We start from the raw sequence: 22,131 nt of genomic DNA on the forward strand, positions 1-22,131 counted from the left end.
AAATAGTAATCATGGCCTGCTTACCAAATACCGAATGGAAATACCATTCTGAAGGGACATTTTCACAAATAAATGTTCATAAGTCCGAAACTTGACTAGTTAGGTATAGGTATGATATACATAGAAAGAAAGCAAATTTCAGCAGCTTTCCGAATTTTCAATAATATACAGGGTGTTCCATTTAAAATAATAAAATTTCAGCAACTTTTTCAAGCAAACGAAAAAACTGTATTTTTTTACCACCCTGTATTGAAGTAACGGAGATTAGGCTGACGTGTGGGAAGTGTCCAAGTATCACCTAACTCCAAACCAAATTTCGATATCATAGTACTTCTTAACTAAAAGATATTGGCATTTTTAGAAGTCATGATTTTCGAAGAAAAAAATTGAAATTAATTTTTATTTCGAAAACGGTAACAGATAGGTATAGGAAAATATCAAGAAAAGTTGTCGGGCAATTGTTGGAGATTCCAAAAGTAATATTATATACAGAGTGTTCCGTTTGAAAAATCAAAGTTGCTACTGCTTTCTAATAGAAGCGGCAACACCGCATTGTCGAAAATATTTTAGTTGGCTAGAGAATGTCCGAATATGCCCTCCATTAAATTTTCAAAGTGATCCGTTGTCTGGTTCACCAGAAACGTCTAATGTGCCATCCACCGTGAATCAGCCTGTATGAACATATGTAAATATGTTGTTTTTATCCGAAGGACTCCTAAAAAGGAGGCGACCAGTGAAATACTGAAATGTTTTTGTTGAAAAAAGAAGTTGAATGAAAATGCTCAGGGTGGTAGCATTGCCATATAAATCAGTCGAGTTTTAGAACTGACTGGGATCTCAATCGCTACAACAGACAAGCCCTATTAGTCTTGAACAGACAACGTGTAACCTCAGGGCTAGTACTAGAGTGTCACCAAGATTCAGCCAAAGCCTCGGTAGATAATAACATTATCCTGAGGTGGGTTAAAGGGCATGACAGGAGTAGAGGTAATCGCATTGCCGACTCTTTCGCCAATGAAGCGGCTGGACTAAGAATTGTAGGACCAAGTGGCACCCACGGCCTGATGACTTCGACAATTGCGGAACTAGTCAAAAGTTACACCCATGCTCAATCTCTAAAGAGATGGAAAGGAATCAAAGGATGCAGTCTTGCCAGGATCACCCTGGGCAAATCTGGGAAGCTGGCGCCGAAGAAAAATCTGGCGATGACCAGGAAAAACTACGCTCATCAGTAGGATTTCTGACTAGCCACTGTCAACTAAGGAAACACCTCCATAATATGGGGCTAGTGGACACACCCCTATGCAGGATGTGTGAACAGAAAGATGAGACTGTCAGGCATGTCCTGTGCGAGTGCCCGGAGTTATCGTCAATAAGAGAGTGTGTCTTCGGCGAGTCTTGGCCTACACCTGCCGATATAAAGGAGATGTCTCCCAGATACCTTTCCACCTTCCTGAATAGGACAGGATGGACGATGACCTAGGAGGACAACTCCTCGGGGGGATATACAATGGGTCACATGTTGCTACTCTACAGATACAGAAGTCAAGTTCTACACGTTTTCATAATTTTTTATACTTTGTGTACTATTCAAAAGTCAATTTATGGAATTATTTTTTTGTAAAAAATTCATAAGTGACATAACGCTGTTGTGCTATCAATAATTTGAGGCCCAGCCATCAGTTTGTAGTCAATCTGCTAATCCTTTTCATTCGATTTGTGGAGCATATTCCTGTTTCAGTTCAATCATTTTGAATGCGTGCAGAATAATTTCAACCACCAAAATATGAGTATGTTTAAATTTCAATTCTCGTCGCACATGTCACCAAAAACTGTTCAATTTTCATAATCCTCTTTTAATTGCCATATCAACAATCCATCATGTGTGCTGACAATGCCTGAATAGGATTTTAAAATCACAAAACATACAGGTCTTTTTAATGGACGCATAAATTTAAATAATTTTCGTTGGGCCACTGAAAGGGATTCCATACATAACAGATGGTTTTTAATATGTATGTCATTAGAGGCGAAGAAGGTGATACAAAGGGATCAGCGGAAATCGTGTCCTTGATTTTGAAAAAAATTGAGATAAAACGAGATGTACTCAATACCAGACAACTGAGATGTTTCTTCAATATTATTAGCAGCAAGCAGGACTATTGCCACGCCATTGGTTTTTTTTTGGTACTTTGGGAGCTGTCTGACTGGTCCATTTAGTCCAAGCCTCCAGAAAACACTGCAGTCTCTTGGGCTTATTGCGTTTATTCTCCCATTTTCTCATGACACCCATTCCATCAGTCTCGTTCCCTGTCCTAGTTTGTACAGGTTCTGTGTTGGATGTTCGTCATATTCTTCTGGAGGTAATTTCGTACGTCCATATATTGCCTGCCTCCTGTGATTCAGTGCTTCACATTCGCGTAAGATTTGTAGAGCTGTTTCCATCCCTTCGTTGCATAATCTGCAGCTGAGGTCTCCATTATACAGACCCATTTTATTCGGGTGTCCTCTAAGCGGACAATGACCGGTTAGTAACCCTGTAATTATTCTGAGCCGATCCCTACTATATTGAAGTAGTTCTTCGGTTCTTTTCTCGGACGGTTCCCTAATGAAGGTTCTACTGTGTTTGTTGCTAGGTACCTTTGTCCAGTACTATGTGTGCTTCTTATTGGTCCATGTCCGAATCTGGTTTCTTACCAATGATTTTGGTACCCCCAGAGCTGGTTCAGGACCTACCTATATATGAAGTTGATGATCCACGTCTAGCGCATTCATCAGTTTTAGCATTACCTGTGATTCCTGAATGCCCTGGCACCCAGAACAAAGTTAATTTGTTCCTGTTTGCAAGTTAATTCAGTTCTTCATGGCATTCCCAGACCAGTTTTGATGTCACCTTCGGATTTGTCAGAGCCCCTAGTGCGCTCTTGCTGTCTGTTAGAATATTGTTCCGCTCATTTTTTGAGGCCTCAATTTAATAAGCCTTGCACACTGCAAGATAGCATACACTTCCGCCTGAAAGACGGATGTGTATAGTCCTAGCAGATAGCTGTAGTTTAAATTTCTATCCGCTCTGTATATTCCAGCTCCCCTTCCATGTTTGGTCTTCGATCCATCTGTATACCAGGTGTTTTTTCCAAACATGTTTTCGGAATGACTAATGGTCTTCCACTCTTCACAGCTCATGATTTTGGCCGTGTAGTTTGTGTTAAAGGTGTACTTCGGTGGCATGTGGTCCTTGCACATATTCAGTATGTGCTCCTTCACTTGTTCCGAAACTTCTGTTCGGTCCGATCTTTTATAGTTTGGTGAGTTTTCCAGTCTGAATTGGCCCATCCTGGCCTCCCCCATTATCACAAAATGTAAAGGAGGTAGATTCAGGACTGTCTCCAATGCAGCTGTTAGGGTAGTTCTCATTGCTGCCGTTATTCCCAAACATGCAAGTCTTTGCACCTTGCCTAGTTTGTTGATAGCGGTCGTCTGCTTCATCTTTGGCCACCAAACCAGAGATGCGTATGTTATCATGGGTTTAACCACCATCGTGTATGGCCAATATACCTTGTCTGGTTTTAGCCCCCATGTTTTTCCATAGGTGCGTCTGGCGAGCATCAATGCTCCCACCGCTTTTCTCTTTATCCTGTCCAAGTGTTGGTTCCAGGTCAGTTTGGAATCTGGGATTACTCCCAGATATTTAACCTCCCTCGACACTTGTATTTCTTCACCTCGAAGTACGAAACCCTCCGTTTTAGTCCTCTTGGTGAATGCTACTATGGTCGATTTGGATGGGCTTATGTTAAGCCCTTCTTCTTCGGTCCATCTTGTTATAATATTCAGGGTCTGCTGCATGCATTCCTTCACTACATTTGTATTTACCCTGGACTGAGATGACTAAGTCGTCTGCGTAGCCCAGTGCTTTATACCCATTGTGGTCCAAGAGACATAATAGCTCGTCTATGTTCCATAACAGAGGGGATAGAACCCTTCCCTGACACGCCATTGGTAGTTTACTAGGATGTTTTTGAGCTTTTTTTCTGTTTGGCAGCGAAAGAATAACTTGTATTTTGTATTGATAGATTTGTGTGGTTTGAAATCGAAAGCGTCAATTGCTTTCTTCTCAAATTCCTCCATGAAGAAGTTGGCTATCACTGGGCTGAGTGACTTCTCATCGCTGCGGGGGTATATAGTATACCTGCGGAAAAGTTTATATCGATACCACAAAAAGATCCATGGGTACAAGGCTGAATGAACATCGGAGAAACTGTAGATTAGGTCAAATAGAAAAATCGGCAGTAGCAGAACATGCGTTTAGTGAAGAAAATCATACGATATTACTTGAAGATGTGAAACTACTTGCACCCGATCATGGATATCACAGTCGGCTTGTACGAGAAGCCATAGAAATCCATAAACATACGGAAAACTACAACAGAAAAGAGGAGGCGATAACACTCAACCGGATTTGGAATCCCATACTAAAAGGGGCTAAGGTGGCAACAGTGCAAAGCAATGCAACGTCATCAATGAAAAGGCAATCTCCTTCGTGATTGCCTCTTCATTGCAGAGAAAAACGTACCTACTATTTGGACGCGTTACAGAGGTGAGAGCTTTGCTGGAAGAACTGTTGAGAAAAATCTGAAAAAATATCCGAAACTTTTTAGACCTCCCTCGTATATACTCGAAAATTTTTGGATTTTATCTTAGAAACGATTTTCTCCATGCATACAAACTTTTTTTTATAAATAATTTTAAACGTTTCACGCAGTTCATCTGGTTGGTTCGATTTTCTAATATACTTATTCAAAGAGGATTAACTCGGGCATATCTACTGACAACCGATAATGATAATAACACTAACAGGAGCTCACGTACCGTTTTATTTACCGGCGGGTCTTTGAAAGGATGATATTGTAAAACGGCCGTACAGAAACGTCTTTATTAACACCACTTAAGGCGGCCACAGAAATCCGGCAGTGAACAGTCAAAGTTGAGAGTTATATATTTGCTTGACGAACATATTTGTTTACATACAAGAGGTCGGGAAAGATCTGAAGGCAATATTGAAGCGTGTTGGAGATTTTGATAGATCTACTAGACATTCTTTTATACAGTGTGTCCAAGATAAGGATCCTAAGCATGGGAATCTCAGTACCTGTTGGAGATACAGGTTAGGTTAAATTAGGAAAAAGTTGTGTTCTTTAAAGCTTATTTACATGCCGTTTAGAAACTTGAAGAATTTTCAAGGCCTGCTGAGATATTTGGGAAAAACGAGAATTTGACAATATCAATTTTATTTTTTTCTGACTTTATTTGAAAAGATATCAAAAAACGAATAACACTTTTTCATTGGCACTTTTGAGGTACTACACGTTGGTATTTTTAGATTTTATATCCGACGTTTCGTTTTCAAGAAACCATCATCAACTTTATTTTTTTATATGACCCGAAACAAAAGTACACTCTGTATCTGATTCCATTTTTTATTACGAATTCAACGATGTATCACATGCCATTGTTTTCTTTTTAGTTTAAAGGAAAATTACATTTTTTCTATTTTTTAAAAAATCTTTAAGTAGGCGTTGCAAACAAATGCTTTGACGTAAATACCTGTCACCGAGCCTGTCAAATATTATTTAATTACACGATAAAATAGTAATTGTCGTTGTTGTTAGCCTGTTTGTCGAGTTGTTGTTTTTAGAGTTACTGTTACTGTTGTCGTTATTATTGTTTATTGTTGAATAGATAATATTGTGTTATTATCGTCGAATATGCCGGGTGAGCATTATAGCCATGAAGAAAAGTTTGACATGCTAACGTGCTACATTTTGTGCCACAAAAATACTGTAAATACAGCAGCAATGTATCTTAATACATATCCAGAAAGAAAGCAGCCATGTAAGTCCATTTTCTTAGAGCTGGCTCGAAATTTAAAAGGATATGGTTCATTTAAAAAGCCTGTTTTATCTCGAAAAAAGGAATCTTCAGAAGAAGCCCAAAATAATGTTTTACAAGCAGTTGTTGAGAACCCTGAAATATCAACTAGGCAAATCGAAAATAATGTAGGAGTAGCCAAATCCACAGCTCAATTTATTTTGCGTAAAAATAGATATCACCCCTATAAATTTAGGATTTGCCAAGGACTTAAACCAGGGGATTTCGAACGGCGCCGAAATTTTTGCGAATGGTATACACGCGCGTGTGAAGAAGATTATAATTTCCCTTCAAAAATAATATGGTCCGACGAAAGTATGGTCACTAATAATGGTATCTTCAACCGCCGCAATACGCATTACTGGGCTCAGCAAAATCCGCGTGTTAAGAAAATATCAAGACATCAAGAACGTTTTGGGTTTAATATGTGGTGTGCAATTTTAGGAACTAAAATACTAGGTCCGTTTTTTTACTATAATTCTTTGACCGCCGAACGATACCATCATTTATTGCAAAACTATGTAGAAGACTGTTTAGATAATTTACCTCTGGCACAGGTCAATAACTGTTGGTTTCAACAAGACGGTGCTCCTGCACATAATTCTAGACAAGTTCGAGAGTATCTTTCGCAGCGATTTCCTGGAAGGTGGATTGGAACCTTCAGTGAAGTGTTTTGGCCAGCACGATCCCCTGACTTAACTCCTCTGGACTTTTTCATATGGGGTTTTGTTAAAAACCGGCTTTACCAACATTCTTTTGAAACTGAACAGCAGTTACGAGAATGTGTAACTGTCGCATTTAACAGTATTACACCAGAGATGTTACGTGATGTTTTAAGTTCTACAGTTAGAAGATCATACTTATGTTTTGAAAATTACGGAAACCTCTTTTGAATTGAATAAAAAATGCGTTAATTTCTTTGTTGTTTTCATTACTTTAAAAAAATTATTATTAACCTACTTAAAAATACATTTTAAAAATAGAAAAAATGCAATTTTCCCTTAAACTAAAAAGAAAACAATGGCATGTGTTACATCGTTGAATTCGTAATAAAAAATGGAATCAGATACAGGGTGTACTTTTTTTCGGGCTATTTAAAAAAATAAAGTTGATGATGGTTTCTTGAAAACGAAACGTCGGATATACAATCTAAAAATACCATCGTGTAGTATCTTGAAAGTGCCAATGAAAAAGTGTTATTCGTTTTTTGATATCTTTTCAAATAAAGTCAGAAAAAAATAAAATTGATATTGTCAAATTCCTTCAAGTTTCTAAACGGCATGTAAATAAGATTTAAAGAACACAACTTTTTCCTAATTTAACCTAAGCTGTATCTCCAACAGGTACTGAGATTCCCATGCTTAGGATCCTTATCTTGGACACACTGTATATTATACATTTTTTTAGCAATTCATTTGCATATGATTTCACTTCGACTGTAATTAACATATCTAATCAGTGTCAGAAATCGTCGTTGAATAATTTATAAGGTATTGACGACTCTAGATTGTACTGCCACATTTTAGCTGTTTTTTGGAGTAGGCAGGTTTTCATTAACCAAAATCCGTCATTTATTGAATCAATTGTTAGCGTTGTTCCTTTAATTTTGACTTTGAAAGTTTCAGAAGAACTAACAGGTATCAGCTGTATTACTTCGAAATGATTAAACATTTGTTTCGTCTGAATTATTGGTTGTTAATCTATAATCCGAACAATTTTTGACTTGTCTCATTCTCAACCTTTGTTTTAAACAAGTTCCATGTTTCTGCTTCATAAAATACTGCGGTATCGTCAGCATATCTGATAACTTTGTCAACACTACTCGATTCAAATGAATTATCCACATAGGTCCCAAAACTGTGCATTGCGGGACTTCATATTCTATTTCTTTCGGGTCTCTTAGCTCATTGGGGACTTTTACAGATGCATTCTATTTTGTAGAAAGCTTGTGAACAATTTAAGGCACTTCTCCCTGCTAACATTTCCTTCAGTAGCGTCGAAAGCTTTGGGAAGGACAATAAACAAACACAGGGAAGGAATAAATCTTTCCAGTGAATAATGCACTAGTTCTGTTAATTGCAATATGACATTATCTGCCATCATCTGAAACCAAATTGATTTTTCGAAATGAGCTCATATTTATGAATGAAATAAATTTATCCTTTTTTTTAGCAAGTTTTTTAACATTTCAGATAGATGTATACGGAGTGAAATATGCCTAGAGTTACCAACTACAGATGTATCACAGCTTTCGTAAATTGACGTACCTATTGATGTTTTGAGAGCTTCATGCAAAACATCTGAAGTTAAACAACTGTAAATTTTTTATATATCATATTATAGAGATTAAATGACCCAAAATTGTTAAAAGATGGAGAAATATTAACCATCGGAACCGTGCGCAATCATCTAGGTGGCAGATTAAATCTAATCAAAGACAAAAGTTCGGGGGAATTTATTTTATTATTGATAATATTATATAAAAAATACCAAAACTGAGTATTGTCATCTATTTTCAAGAGATAATACCTTAAATTCATCCCTTAGAGCTGTGGCTCTTGTTATCTGGTAGGTAGGTGTGATATACGTGATTTTTCAAAGTAGAGTAGTCTTAAAAAATTATTTTGAATGTGTTCTAATATATTCAGATTGCTTTGGGATCCCGTGAACCAAATCCCAGCCAGAATGTTGAAGTTACCAAAAACAGAACAATATTAATTCTGTACATCGCTCATTTCAGAAATCCAATCATTCCAAATCAATCAAAAGACTAATTATAATAATAATAATACTTTATTCACGAATAAAAAAATGAATAAATAGTACACACAATTGCAAAGTAATTGAATAAAGTAAGGCAAACGATAAGTGATGCATCACTTGTTTCGTTAATAAATAGAGAATAACAAACGATTTTTTTCTGGAAAATAACAGGTATGTAAAATAATATAATAAAATAAAGTAGTAATAGTATATACATAACAATAATGGTATAAAACGATATATCCGTTTGTCACAATTAATTTAAAATTGACATGTAAACAATATAAAATATAAAATTGATGAATAAGTGACATAAAACAAAAGACAACAGAGATTAAGTCTATATAGATACTAAGATATACATTTCAGTATTTTTTTTTTTTTTTTTTTTTTTTTTTTTTTCTTTCCTATGTAACATAAATTGTACTTTCATGAGACATACAATATGAATCGTGACATGATTTCAAATTAAGTGTGGTTTATTAGTAGCTTTTTGTGGATTTCAATGTTTTTCTATTAATGAATTGATTTTACATCGATCGTTTTCCAGTATGAATTCTTTAAGTTTCTTTTTAAACTTCCATTTGCTAGGAATATTTATAATTGTTTCAGGTAGGCTGTTATAACATTTGATGGAAATGTATGAATATGCTCTTTGGCACAGTGATTTCGTTACAAGCGGGAGAGGGTGACTATTTTTATTACGGGTATTATAATTATGCTCAGGCAGTTCTACTCGATATTTATCATTGAAATGATACTTGAGATTCACACGAAAGTAGAATAGTTGGCGGATGTCCATTACTTGACAATCTTTGAATAATTGATTGGAGGAGTACCTGCCATTATTAGATGTAATCAATTTCAATATTCTTTTTTGAAGGATCTCTAACGGATTGATGTGGATCCGAAGTGCGCCACCCCATACTAACATGCCATATCGCACATGACTCTCTACAAGGCCATAATACAGGATTTTCAATTGCGTATATGGCAGGCATTTTTTGAGGATTTTAAATTTATATATGATGCACTGTAATTTTTTAACCACATAATTGATGTGGAGGTTCCATCTAAGATGTCCGTCAATAATCAACCCCAAGTATTTCATTTTATCAACAGATTGAATAGTCAGCATACCGTCACTAGTTTCTATTTCTAATTGTTGAAAAGTTGGCATGCCCGACTTTGTAGCACTAAAAGGTAGATAGTGGGTTTTCCCAAAATTCATGGTTAGTAGAAGGTGGTCGAAATGCTTTTTTATGAAAGCGAAATCTTTCTGTACTTTGAGTTTCAATTCTGCCCATGTTTCGCCCCTGTAGAAAATTGCTGTGTCGTCCGCATAACCTGTAAATTCCCCTTCGCATTTAAGTGAGAATATGCTATTGATGTATAGATTAAACAAAATAGGACCCAGGACTGTACCCTGAGGAACACCATATTCAATCTCTTTTTGATTGCTCAGCACGTTAGCCACTCTAACGACCTGTGTTCTCTTGCTGAGATAGCTCTTGAATATTTTCAAACAGTTTCCTCTTATACCTAGATCCTCCAAAGTTTGTAGAAGTCGCGGATGACTGACTGTATCGAATGCTTTGGTTAAGTCGATAAACAAGCATATGCATGGTTTTCCTTCATCTAAGGCTTTATAAATTTTATTAGTCAGACTTAGAATGGCATCTTCGGTAGATGTGTTTTCTTTAAATCCAAATTGATTTGGAGAAAGGAGTTTGTATTTTTTTATGAAAGATGTTAACCTATTCTTAAGCAATTTTTCAAATATTTTTGATAAATGCGTGATAAGGGAAATTGGTCTGTAGTTATTTACCAAATTTTTATCGCCTTTTTTGAAAATAGGAACCACAATAGTGTTTTTGAATGCCTCAGGCCACACCCCCTTTTCAAGGCAATGATTTATAATATGTGTAAACGGCTGTGTGATTTGAGCTGTGATCGACTTGATCACTTCAGCTGAAACGTCATCGCTTCCCGTAGCTTTCTTGTATTTCAGTTCTTTTATTATTGCGTATATTTCCTCTTTATACGTAGGCATTAAGACTAGTGAGTTGGTTGAAATTGTTCTTGTTGGCGCATAGTTAGGGACCGCTTTTATTCGGCTAGCTAGAATTTTTCCCGTTTCAGCAAATGTTTCATTGAAATGATTTGCTATCTCCTTGTTATTCGTTAATAACTCACCATTATTGTTCTTTATCGATAGAATGTCGTTCTTTTTTTTCTCGGTACCAGTCAGTTCTTTAACAACGTCCCACATTTTATTTGAATTATTCGCGTTTGTCTCAATTTGATTTTTATAATATTTATGTTTAGTCAAATCAATCAAATTGCTTAGTTTATTTTTATACCTTTTGTATTCATTTTTCAACCTGATATCATTAGGACTTTCCAAAGATTTTTTAAACATATAATTTTTTTTATTAATTGATTTTAATAAGCCGTTTGTGAGCCATGGTGCAAATTTGGACTCCTTTCTTATAACTTTCATAACTTTTTTGCATGCGTCCAACGATCTAATAAGAATATCTATGAAGTTGTTCATTGCAGCGTTAGGATCAGTTGTTGAATATATAAATTCCCATTTTTCTTCCTGCAATACTTGTTGTAGTTTTGAATGGTTTATAATTATTTTCTGTCTTTGTTTATTATTATTATTATTATTATTATTGGAATCGTTTTTAGTTTCTATGACTACTTGTAACAGAGTTGAATAGTGGTCTGTTATATTATTTTTCACGACAATCGGTATAACTAAGTTTGAGATGTTTAGTTTTGATTTTATAAAAATGTGATCCAGACAGGAAGTCATTCTTGTAGGGTTATTTATGGTGGATATGTAACCAAATTCACTCAGTGTGTTTAAGTATTCTAAACTATTCTCATTTTGCTCTAATATATTGATGTTAATATCACCAACGAAAAAATAATAACAATAGTTGTTAATTTTAATACTTTCGAAATATCTTTGTAATATCTCTGTAAAATGAGGAATATTTGTTGAGGGTGACCTGTAGCAAGCTGTAACTAGTACACTTTTGTGATTATCGAGAATTATTTTCGCTTCGAGAACATTTACGTCTTCTATCTGTATAATATTATATTCATAGTTATGGTCATTATTTATGTACATAACTACTCCATCGTTTTGGTTAAAGTCCCCCTGATTGTAAATAGCGCTATATCCTGGTAATTTGTAAGAATTTATATCTGGTATTAACCAAGTTTCCGTGAGTACTATACAGTCAAATTTTGTATTTAAATTATTTAAGAAGATTGTAAACTCATCAAAATTTTTATGGATACTTCTTATGTTTTGTTCTATGATTTTGAAGCTCATGTTTTGTCTGTTAACTTCTAATATGTCTTTACATTCATAATCATAATTCAGAGAGTATGTCTCGATTGGGTTTATTTGGAATTCTCGGATATATCGATCCATTTCTTTGAAATATAAAAAGCCTAATATCTATGTTAGTGTTATAAAAAGAAATAAGCGTAGTGATAATTTGAATATGTTAGTAGTACAAGCGCATATGCTAATATTTGTAATTCAGAGCAGTGAAAATTTACTTGTGTGAATTCGACCGGGTCCATATTTTGACAATTTTAATTTGTAAACATATAAGCAAAAATAAATTCAAATAATCATGAATAATTTCAGTTGAATATAAATTATTTGTTGCGTGGTAGTTGTTTCCTAGATGATTTCTTGATATTTTCTTCTCTTTGAATGTCCGCTGGTGATGTCTGCCCTTTTTTAGGATAATTTCTAAGTAGTTTGATAGTGTTCGTATTTGTCCCTTCTTTAGTTATAGGATTTGTCTCACTCTCTACGCTGAAATCATCGCCTACTTCTCTTTGCCCTCCTTGGACTAGATCTTGGTAACTGTAGCCTACTCCTTCAATGAACAATATTTTACGAAATATGTGAGCTTTTTTGTTTTTGTTCCTAGCTTCTACCAAATATTTAATCAATATCTTTCTTTCTGCTCTTTCTTCTTCAGATAAGTCTTCAACAATGGACAATTTTTTTCCTTTCAACTTTTTACAGTTTTTCAGAATGTTATGTTTCACTAGGTATCTTGAAAATTTCACGAGTATGATTTTATTAAGATCACTCTTTCCTATAATATAAACGTTACTAATTTCTTGTTCTGTTAGCTGCACTTCCAAATTGGTATTAAGCAAATCTAAAGTAAACCTTGTTAGATCCCCTTGTACGTATCCAGAATTGAATATTAATATATTATTTTCTCTCACTGCTTTTTCAAGTATTTGATTTTTAGTTTTCAAATCATCAACCTCCTCTTCTAATTTTTCAAACTTTTTTGCATTTACACTAATAGTATTTTTGAGGTCTGTGATTTGTGCTGACAACTTTTCTGACAAAATCTTATTCTGCTCAGCTATGAATGATTTCAGTTCTTCCAAACTCATTTGGAAATGATTTCGTTAAATTGCCCACAGACTATATCTGAGAAATTCGTTATCTCTATATTGATAAAAAGTGGATTTACCTTGTGATTCTCACTCTTGGTTCTCGTACTGTTATTTTTGAGTACTTCTACGGAAATATTTTGATTTCTGATGTAACCTTACGAATCAGCAGCTTGTATTGCATGTACAGTCAAAAATTCACAATTTTTGAAGAACTTTTACACACTTCAGACGGGTTTTTCACACGGAGCACGAAACACTACACCTACACTAATTAAAAACCTTCCCCAGCCCAATCCCGCGTCCATTCTTCGAAAAAAATAATTTTTCCTACACAAAATCCGAGCAGAATTAAAAATGCCCGACCCTCAAAGCCGATACATCGCTTCCGATGATGATGAAGACTAATGACATCATCAGGTGCAGCAGGCTCAGCAAAACATTTAGACGGCTATCCATCTTTCGATCGAGGGGCGCCGTTCGATGGGCCTAATTGATCGTTCTGAGGTGTTGACTGACCCGCCGGGGGGGCATTATGCGAAAAAGGACACTTTTTATATCCTCATTCAATTCAGATTCCCAGTCGACTGAAACGTTTTTTTTTGTTGAACGAGAGGGTCGATAAATGGGATTATAGGGATGGTGTTTTGAGGAACTTGGTAACAGTTTTTTTGCCGGTCACCGCTGCACGGTTTCATGAAAAAAATATGTATTTTTGATGAATTTATGGTGCGATGTTTTGCCAGCAATGATATCAGTATTAAAATAAGACAAATATGGATTTTTTTCTGTGTTTCAATTTTTGGAGATAAGTTATTCTATGGCCTTTAATTCTTTGGGAAACAGTTCTCCCCGTTTGGCCAATATGAAGTTTTGGGCAAGAACCACAAGACTCCTGATCCCGACACTAAAGTTCTGTCTTCATTGCTTTTGCAGATTTTCTTGCAATCATTATTTGTTCTGAAAGCCACTTTCAAGTCTTCTTTTTTCAAAAAACGAGCTATATTATTGGTGTTTCAGCGGAATATGTCAATGTCCTACGAAGTTGGATCGACCTGGTTCATAGCTTGTTTTCGTATTTTTCTAAATGAATGGAGTCGATAATATCCACTTTGTGAAAAACCGCTTGACAGCAATTTGTTTGATGAAAGTTAGTTAGAAACGTATAGTCGAAGTAACCGATACAGTAATTCTTAAAGCTATTGGCAAAGTCAAAACAACAAAAAACCAATAGAAAGAAATAATGCCGCTGCGAATTAGTCCACACGAACTGAAGAATTGGCGGTTCGTATTGGATAATTTTTACTAACCGAGTTTTATGCTTGGGGGGAAAGTCTTTAAATCAAAGTTAAAGTCATGTCACGGTGACCAATAGAATGCGAAACAAGAGCTCTGCTCTTATCGCCCAAACACTTTGTTGTTGTACTATAATTTGTATACGTTGTGAATAAAGTTATCATTATTATTTTTAGCTACAAAAAGGATTTGAAGCTTTATATCTTCTATTAATTATCTGCGAGCGCTTTCGACAGTTGGTAGTACTGTCATCTTCTAGGCACTCCTCAAACTGAACTTGTCATCCTGTTGTCATATTTATATATATAGTAATTCAAATATAATCAGAAATGATAATTTAATAACAAAATTAGTTAGCTCCCTAACTATACAATTAAAAGGGGACTGTTGGAAGGTAGGTTTCACTATATCGTTTACTTGAACTATACCAACATTCACTCATCCTTGCAACTCCAATTTCTCGATAAACTCACAAAAACCACACAAACTCCAAAGTCGACCCATCCATGCCAGAAACTAACCTCAACTTTCCCTCCAGCGACGGCCGATAAAGCGCTGAACCATCGAAGCGACGGCAAGCGCCGCGTGACGCCATATTGGAAGACGGCCCCTCCTTTGGCTGCCTAGTGGCTGACGCACGGTTATCTCCGTGGGCGGGGCCTAGCTCCGTTTGATTGACAAGCGGACTTTGATAAGAATGCACTCGATCTGTGTTTTATTTTCGACGCTCTCTATTCCGTTCGGGTTCTTTATTGAATGCAGTTCAACGTATTCGGAAAATTGAATTGAGAAGCCGGCGGGAGGGGGATCGAGGTTTCGCGGCTCGGTTTTGGAAATTGATTGGAGTGGATTTTTTCGGATGTTATTCGTTCTTCGCTTAAGGTGGTGATTACTTGTGAGCTCAGAAGCGAGGCGATTATATTTGAATCGCGTTGGCTCTGGACAAGGGTTTCGATATAGATTTTTGTTAGTCACTTCGAAAAATGGGGGAAACTTGGTTGGCTTTTGAAAATCAGAGGACAAGACGGATGATTCCACACATTCGTTGTGGAATTGAATCAGATATCATTCACAGGATTCTTACACAATATAGTAAATGAATGAGGTAAAACTTCACTTACATGGAACACGGTCATCCTCAGTGGCAGACATCGATGTTTCGCCGTGAGACACTTGCCTTAAGGCTTCTCAGTACCAATTTGGATAACAGTATAAGAAAAAAATACACAATTCAGTCATAAATCACGACTTCATGTCACGGAACGAGTTTGATCTACTCATGTCATCGATGACATCGTAATGACATTCATTCGCTTATTTGATTAAGTCCCAGCCAAAGGAATCTTGTTTAAATTGAAGGGGTTATATTTTTAAGAGAGATTAATTTTTGATACAAGAAAATGTGGGAATCTCTCAAAGAAAGGAAGGAAGCAGTCAGTTTCAAAAAAGTAACTCTATACACCGCAGGCAATACATGCATTCTGCGCTCTTTTAATTTTTGTTTATGTTCCATGTTGTTATAACAGTTCAGAAACAACATAGTGATATTCAGTCATCTCCTCAGTTCTATTATGAGGAAAGTGTTTTATCGGAACACTGTAAAGAAGTGTGTTAATTCAGAAAAAATAACTTTGAGCAAAAATAACTACTGTTTTGAGTGTGAAATTACAATAGCGGTTGTAGCAGTCCATTATATGTAGGAATTATGTAGAAAAAAATCTTGGTTATAATGTACTGAACATGAAAACTCATCTGAAGCTGATATAATCGATACAACTGCAGTTTTATAATAATAATAATAATAATAATAGGGGTTCATCATGGCTTGCCAGGATGGTATCTTCAACAACTTAGTCTTAGTTCACGAATGAGTAACTTATGACTGATCCTACCGAATGCTTTGGAGAAGTCTGTGTACACCACATCGACTTGCCTTCTACAAACTAAAGGTTCACACAGACATTGCTTAAGAACAGCTAGATTCGTAATTGTGGATCTGGAATTCATAAAACCATGTTGATGACCAGACATTAAATGTCGAGAGGACCGATAGATACGGCCATACAGAATTGTTTCTAAAAGTTTGGTAGAGTTGTTAAGGATTGAGATAGGTGTGTGGTTACTGATTTCGTTTCGATTTTGAGCTTTGTGTATTGGACAAACTTTGATAGTTTTTCAGATTTCGGGACAAACAGACTTTCTTAAAATGAGAATGTAAATAATACATTCAGACAGTCTTTCACTAGAAAGGGAGGAGTTTTATCTGGTGATGATGATATGAGACTGGTGTTCATTTGATTTTTTATACATGTATTTCTGTATTTTCCGTTGAGATCCTTGTTTTTTTTTCTGAAATTTAAATTACCTTCGTCTATTTCACTTAATTATGAATAAGTCCTGAGTAAATACGTTGTCTTTTCAAGGATAATAGGGCTTGTCTGCTATCAGTGCAGATTGTTTTGTTTTTGCCAGAAATTCCTTTCCTGATTATTTAGTGGCGATTGAGATACCAGCCAGTTCTGTTTGGACCACGCTGGTATTTTTTCCTATTTCCCACTTAATCCTTAGGCTCAGTGTTCTGGAGTACACTCCACATCCTGAGCCTTCTTTGGTTTTTGAGCCGTCTGTATCTATGCGTATTGCATTTGTAGCATCTGACTCACTGGTCTGTTTTACTGATTCCATGAGTAAAACGATATAACTGGTCCAGCCGATTGTGAAAATATCTTCTTTTGCAAACACACCTGAGTGGAAGTCATAAATATTTATATCGGGTATATTAGTGATTGGTTCAGCGATAGAAAGAAATGATTGATGACTGACTTTGATAGGCAGAAAAAGAACAAAGTTACCCTCATTTGAATCAATTCCTCTCCAAACAAAACAAATTTGAACTGTATTGAAGTCAACATTCCAACAAAGAACAGACTTTTGAGTAAGACTTCTTGTTTTGAGCTCGGCATTTCCATTTCAAACCTGAAATTCCAAATCTGAGATTGCAATCATAAATTGACTGTTCGAGCAACGTATCGTGCGCTTCATCCATTTTACAGTAGGTAGTCATAACCGTCCTACCGAGATGCTGCATAAATTTGAGTATACTGGTTTAGTAAACGATCAACCAACACCTGTACGTTGACGAAACGCAAGATCTGCCGAAAATAATGCAGCTGTTTGTGAGAGTGTGCGGGAAATCCAAAGCAGTCGATTTCGTGTCGCATACAAGAAATCGACCTTTCGCAAACCACAACTTTTAAAATTTTGCGTCATGATTTGAGCCTGTACCTGTACACAATTCAACTGACCAAAGAACTGAAGGTGAACAACCATAAACAACGACGTATGTTCGCTGAATAAGCTCTGGAGCATTTGGCAACTGCTTCTTCAGCGATGAGGCACATTTCTCCATGAATGGGTACGTGAACAAGCAAAATTGTAGAATTTGGGACGATACCAATCCACATGAGATCCGAAAGCGTCCAATGCATCACGAAAAAGTCACTGTTTGGTGTGGATTTCGAGCTGGCGGCGTCATCGTTTCATATTTTTGTTCTGGATGTCTATATGAAATTATTGATTGGTTCATATCATTGGGCTCCAAATTAATATTTTGTGTGGATTGCAGGGATGCATACTTGCATATTGACCAAGCGTGAATCTGTAATGACATCACCTAAATATGTTACTCTCTAGCCTCAAACTGCATTTCAGAGTTATGATCTCAATCCATCAATTTTATTATTTATTTGCCGACATTATATGTGATCCCTCAGCGATTATAACTGTATAAGCTTCAATCAAAACAACAAGAACCTGTAATCGTCAAACTATTAAGTCCCAAAATTAAGAATCGTCGCATAACCACAAACAAAACTAATCCTGTATCAATACACCACAGTCCAACTATCTGTTTCATGATTCTCTTGACTTAGCGCCTTCCATACAGATCCCACCTCCCGTCAATAGAACTATGAGCAATGCAAAATAACCTGTCAAACGCACTAGACAAGGATAAACCGACTCGAAACATGACATACGCACGCATGCTCCCTAAATCAGCAACGGGGGCGTAGCCAAGATATTCCGATATCTGCCACATGAAGAGGGGAAATGATGAACCCGGTCCGAGCGAGAGAGATGACAGACTCGAACTTTGCCGATCGGCAGTCTCACTCGGCTGAGGTTCAGCGTAGCCCTACGATGATATATAGAGTAGTTAAACCGCGTTGGGAAGTGGCCAGATTACGGAGACTTTACAGCATCAAGTCCTAACTCGATATCCTGTACGGACGCTAAGCGCTTAAGACTTTTTAATACTTTCATAGGATTTTGTGGAAACCGCTGCGTTTTGCGACTTGGCAGTGATTTGTAAGATAACGTCTCCTTTCCGGACTGACATATCTTTATGACGGGAATTCTGAGTCGTCTTCGAAGATTTCTGAGGCTGTGTTTCGGATTTTTGTAGTGCGAACACTGTGATAGACTGTGATTTCTGTTTGTGACGATCCGGTGCAGACGTCTTCCCTTGAAAGGTATGTGTATTTTCACCGTTTAGCTTCTTCGGGAGGAATAAGAGCATGCGTTCACTTTGATATACTTCAACTTTTGGACTTTGCATGTATCAAAAATAACCTTAATTTTCTGATACCAACAAATAATTCTCATAAGTTATATACCATTTTCCAAAAAATTTGGATCAGTGATAGTGTAAGTACTATTGACTGTATAATCTATCTCCTAGTAATGTTTTTTCTCTATTCTGGTTTGAATGGTACCTAGAGCAAGATAGCTAATACTGTTTCCCTCAGCAAAACTTGCTTCTGAAAAAAAATTGATTCATTAACCTTTATGACATCGACAGTTTTACCGTCGGATAAAAATATCCAGGTATGAAATATGTATGAGAAATCGAATAAAAACTGATACTCATCATTTTGGGGTGGTTCATCTGATTCAGAAATGACAACTATAGTTTTCATGTGAATTTTTCATTGTAGTAACTTCACTCCTTCACCTATGCCGTCGCTTCGTGAATTACGTTCCTATGCCTGCCATAAACCATCGCCTATATCAAAGCCTCATACTTCATTCATACTCTGAGCTAAACTAATGATAATTGAACATCCTATTGTGTTTGTCTTGAATATGCAGGATGCCTATATTCTAGCAACATTAGTAACTGATGAAATTGGTTTCTCATAACTGATGGTTTTCGTGGTAGCTCAAAAACATGGCTGAAAGATCATTTAATTACCAACGTTACAAAAATTTAAATGGAAATGTCATTAGTCATCGACTAATGAAGTTCTCCAAAAGTAGGAAAGCGTTTTCTTTTTCTATTTTGTTATGATGATTTTGTGGAATCATTGGAATTCAGTTATTTCCATAGAACTCAATATTTTTCTGCTATGAATTGCTATAAAACAAAACCATGAAAAACTGATATTGAGGAGAGTAATAAAAAACATACTCACTACGTTGAATATTTGTCGAAACATCATTAATACAAATATAACTATTCAATTCTATAAAAAAATAGTTCATATGCCGGTACATTCATTCTATATCAACATTTTTCAATTCTGACCTAGAAAATGATCATATTTTGTAGTTGTACCCAACTGTTTTTTATCTGACCGTCGGAAGTGATAGAGGAGGTTAAGTTGTAGAGCGATGAAAGTATTGATTTTAGAAAAAAATGATCATCAGAAATTGATAACAGAGGTGACTGTACATTCTACAACATACAGGATTTCATTTGAACTTTGACTTTGAGAGCATTCGCTTCTTCGATGGAAAAAATAACCAAAAATTATTGTTCTCACGTAATTCGCATTATATGTAATTTTTTATTATATTGCTCTCCATTTTCTACTCAAAATTAATCGATACAAATATTGGTACTGTATTCTGCTTCGACATCGTTATTACTATAAAGTCAAGCTAAAATTTTCTTCAGATTTTCATCAACACCTGAAGACACACAATTTTTTGTTGTCAGCTAAGATATGCATTGTCAGCTGATGTATATCAATCTGAATGGTTACGACGTTTTCCATGAAATTGAAAGCAAAGAAGTCATTTCAATGATAGAATTTTCAGTAGAGAACGGAATTAACGAATTTACTCGTTTACTGTTTGGTTTATAAAATGCTCCGTCTACTTTTCAAAGAGTGACGGGCAACAGAAATTACCCTATTTCTCTATTGACTGAAATCTCTTAAAATTCAATCCTATGAGTGCGAATTCTTGAAAAAAGTTAATACCTTTTGATTAATGAAAGTAGGCGATCATAAACGTAGCCCAAGGCTAAACAGCTGGGAAAATAACTATTCGAAAAAAATTTAAAACACGTCAAGTTTGTTTATTTGAATATGAATTGAAACTGAGTGACACGTAAATCGAAAGGACTTCTAATTTTTTATCAGTTGCTACTATGATTTTGGAAAAAACTCCAAAATTGAATAGTTTTTAAATAAAACTCTGCCGCATCAATCTATATATGTTGAAGATGAATTATTTCGAAACAATTTGTAGTTTCAACCATTCATCAAATATTGGATTTTTTACTTCCCAAAAGATCAATAAGGGCAAAGTCTGTCTTGTCAATTATAGTGATGTGTTAAAGAATCATTTCATACTCTCCTAAATTCATGTTCCATGGTCTGTTCTCATAACTCATAACGCGCAATGAAAACGATCCTTTTTGGATCAGACCACCACGTGATGAAAAGTGGATCCTTTACAATAAGAGGAAACGTTCAGAACAGTAGTTGGATACCGATAAGCTACTCAGACACTTCCGAAACGTAAAAACCCACTGAAAAAGACCATGGTTACTGTATGGTGGTCAGCGGCTGATATGATTCATTTTTTACTTTCTGCAACTATGCTAAACCATCCTAGCAGAGTCCTATTGTGAGGAAATCGATGAAATAAATCAAAATTACATCAGCAGCAGCCGGAACTGGTCAACAGAAGAGGTCTGACAAATCACCGAAAATTAAGGAAGTGATCTTCATGAAATATCTACTATTCGAGATATTTAGTGAGAAATGACCATTTCTGCTACCAACTGGTCACGAGCTTGTCGGATGTAATCTGTTGAGATTACATTCTCAAAAGTCAGAAATTGTGCGAGATGCTTAATTACGAGGTCTTACCTTTTAACGTACGATCGCTAGCACGTTATAATGGAACTGTAAACACCCCCATATTGCGTAGGATCTATTTCCAATTGATTCAAGCACCAATCGTGCATTATCTGCCGTTTCCAAATATGGTACTTTAATGGAAGTGAAATGAGCAGTCACGCAAAAGTGACGTGCCGTTATAAATTAGCACTTTTTGAGAGAATGTCAACTGTAAATCATCCGTTATCTGGGAGCCACATGTGCTATAAAATTTTGCCTACGAATATTTCATAGTGTTTATTGACAAGTTATCTTGTACGCCAATATTTGTCTAACCATTTTGTTTCGTGAGTGGCGTTCCCCGTTTCTGATGTGACTTTGAATTGCAGTTTTTGAACGTTGAAAAATTTTATCTGGCAACCTGTTCAACAGCTGTTTCGGTTGTTGAATTAGAAACACCAGGTTCAAGGAGACTTGGAAGGCTCTTTCAAATTTCAGAAATGTGTACCTGTTGCCAGCTTGGAAATTTTTTAATAATTTTTTGTTATATGTTCAAGTTCGG

The 22,131-nt window shown here is 36.0% G+C and overlaps 1 protein-coding gene across 3 annotated transcripts in view; it reads left to right on the forward strand.

Moving 5' to 3' along the window:
- Positions 1–22,131, forward strand: part of Ptx1 (pituitary homeobox homolog Ptx1) — a 168,131-nt gene that overhangs the window by 51,868 nt on the left and 94,132 nt on the right. Inside the window, exon 1 of one of the 3 annotated variants that reach the window (XM_074169237.1) lies at positions 17,915–18,968. The exons of 1 other annotated variant lie outside the window; for it this stretch is intronic. The gene's annotated coding sequence lies outside the window, so the exon portion shown is untranslated. Of the gene's footprint in view, positions 1–17,914; positions 18,969–22,131 lie in introns of those variants that run through there. One more of the 3 variants, XM_023163918.2, reaches the window with a different exon arrangement.

This window comes from Leptinotarsa decemlineata, unplaced genomic scaffold (assembly GCF_025532065.1).
Source record: "Leptinotarsa decemlineata unplaced genomic scaffold, Ldec_3_MD MMD2_P_RNA_scaffold_5, whole genome shotgun sequence".
NCBI classification, from domain to species: domain Eukaryota; kingdom Metazoa; phylum Arthropoda; class Insecta; order Coleoptera; family Chrysomelidae; genus Leptinotarsa; species Leptinotarsa decemlineata.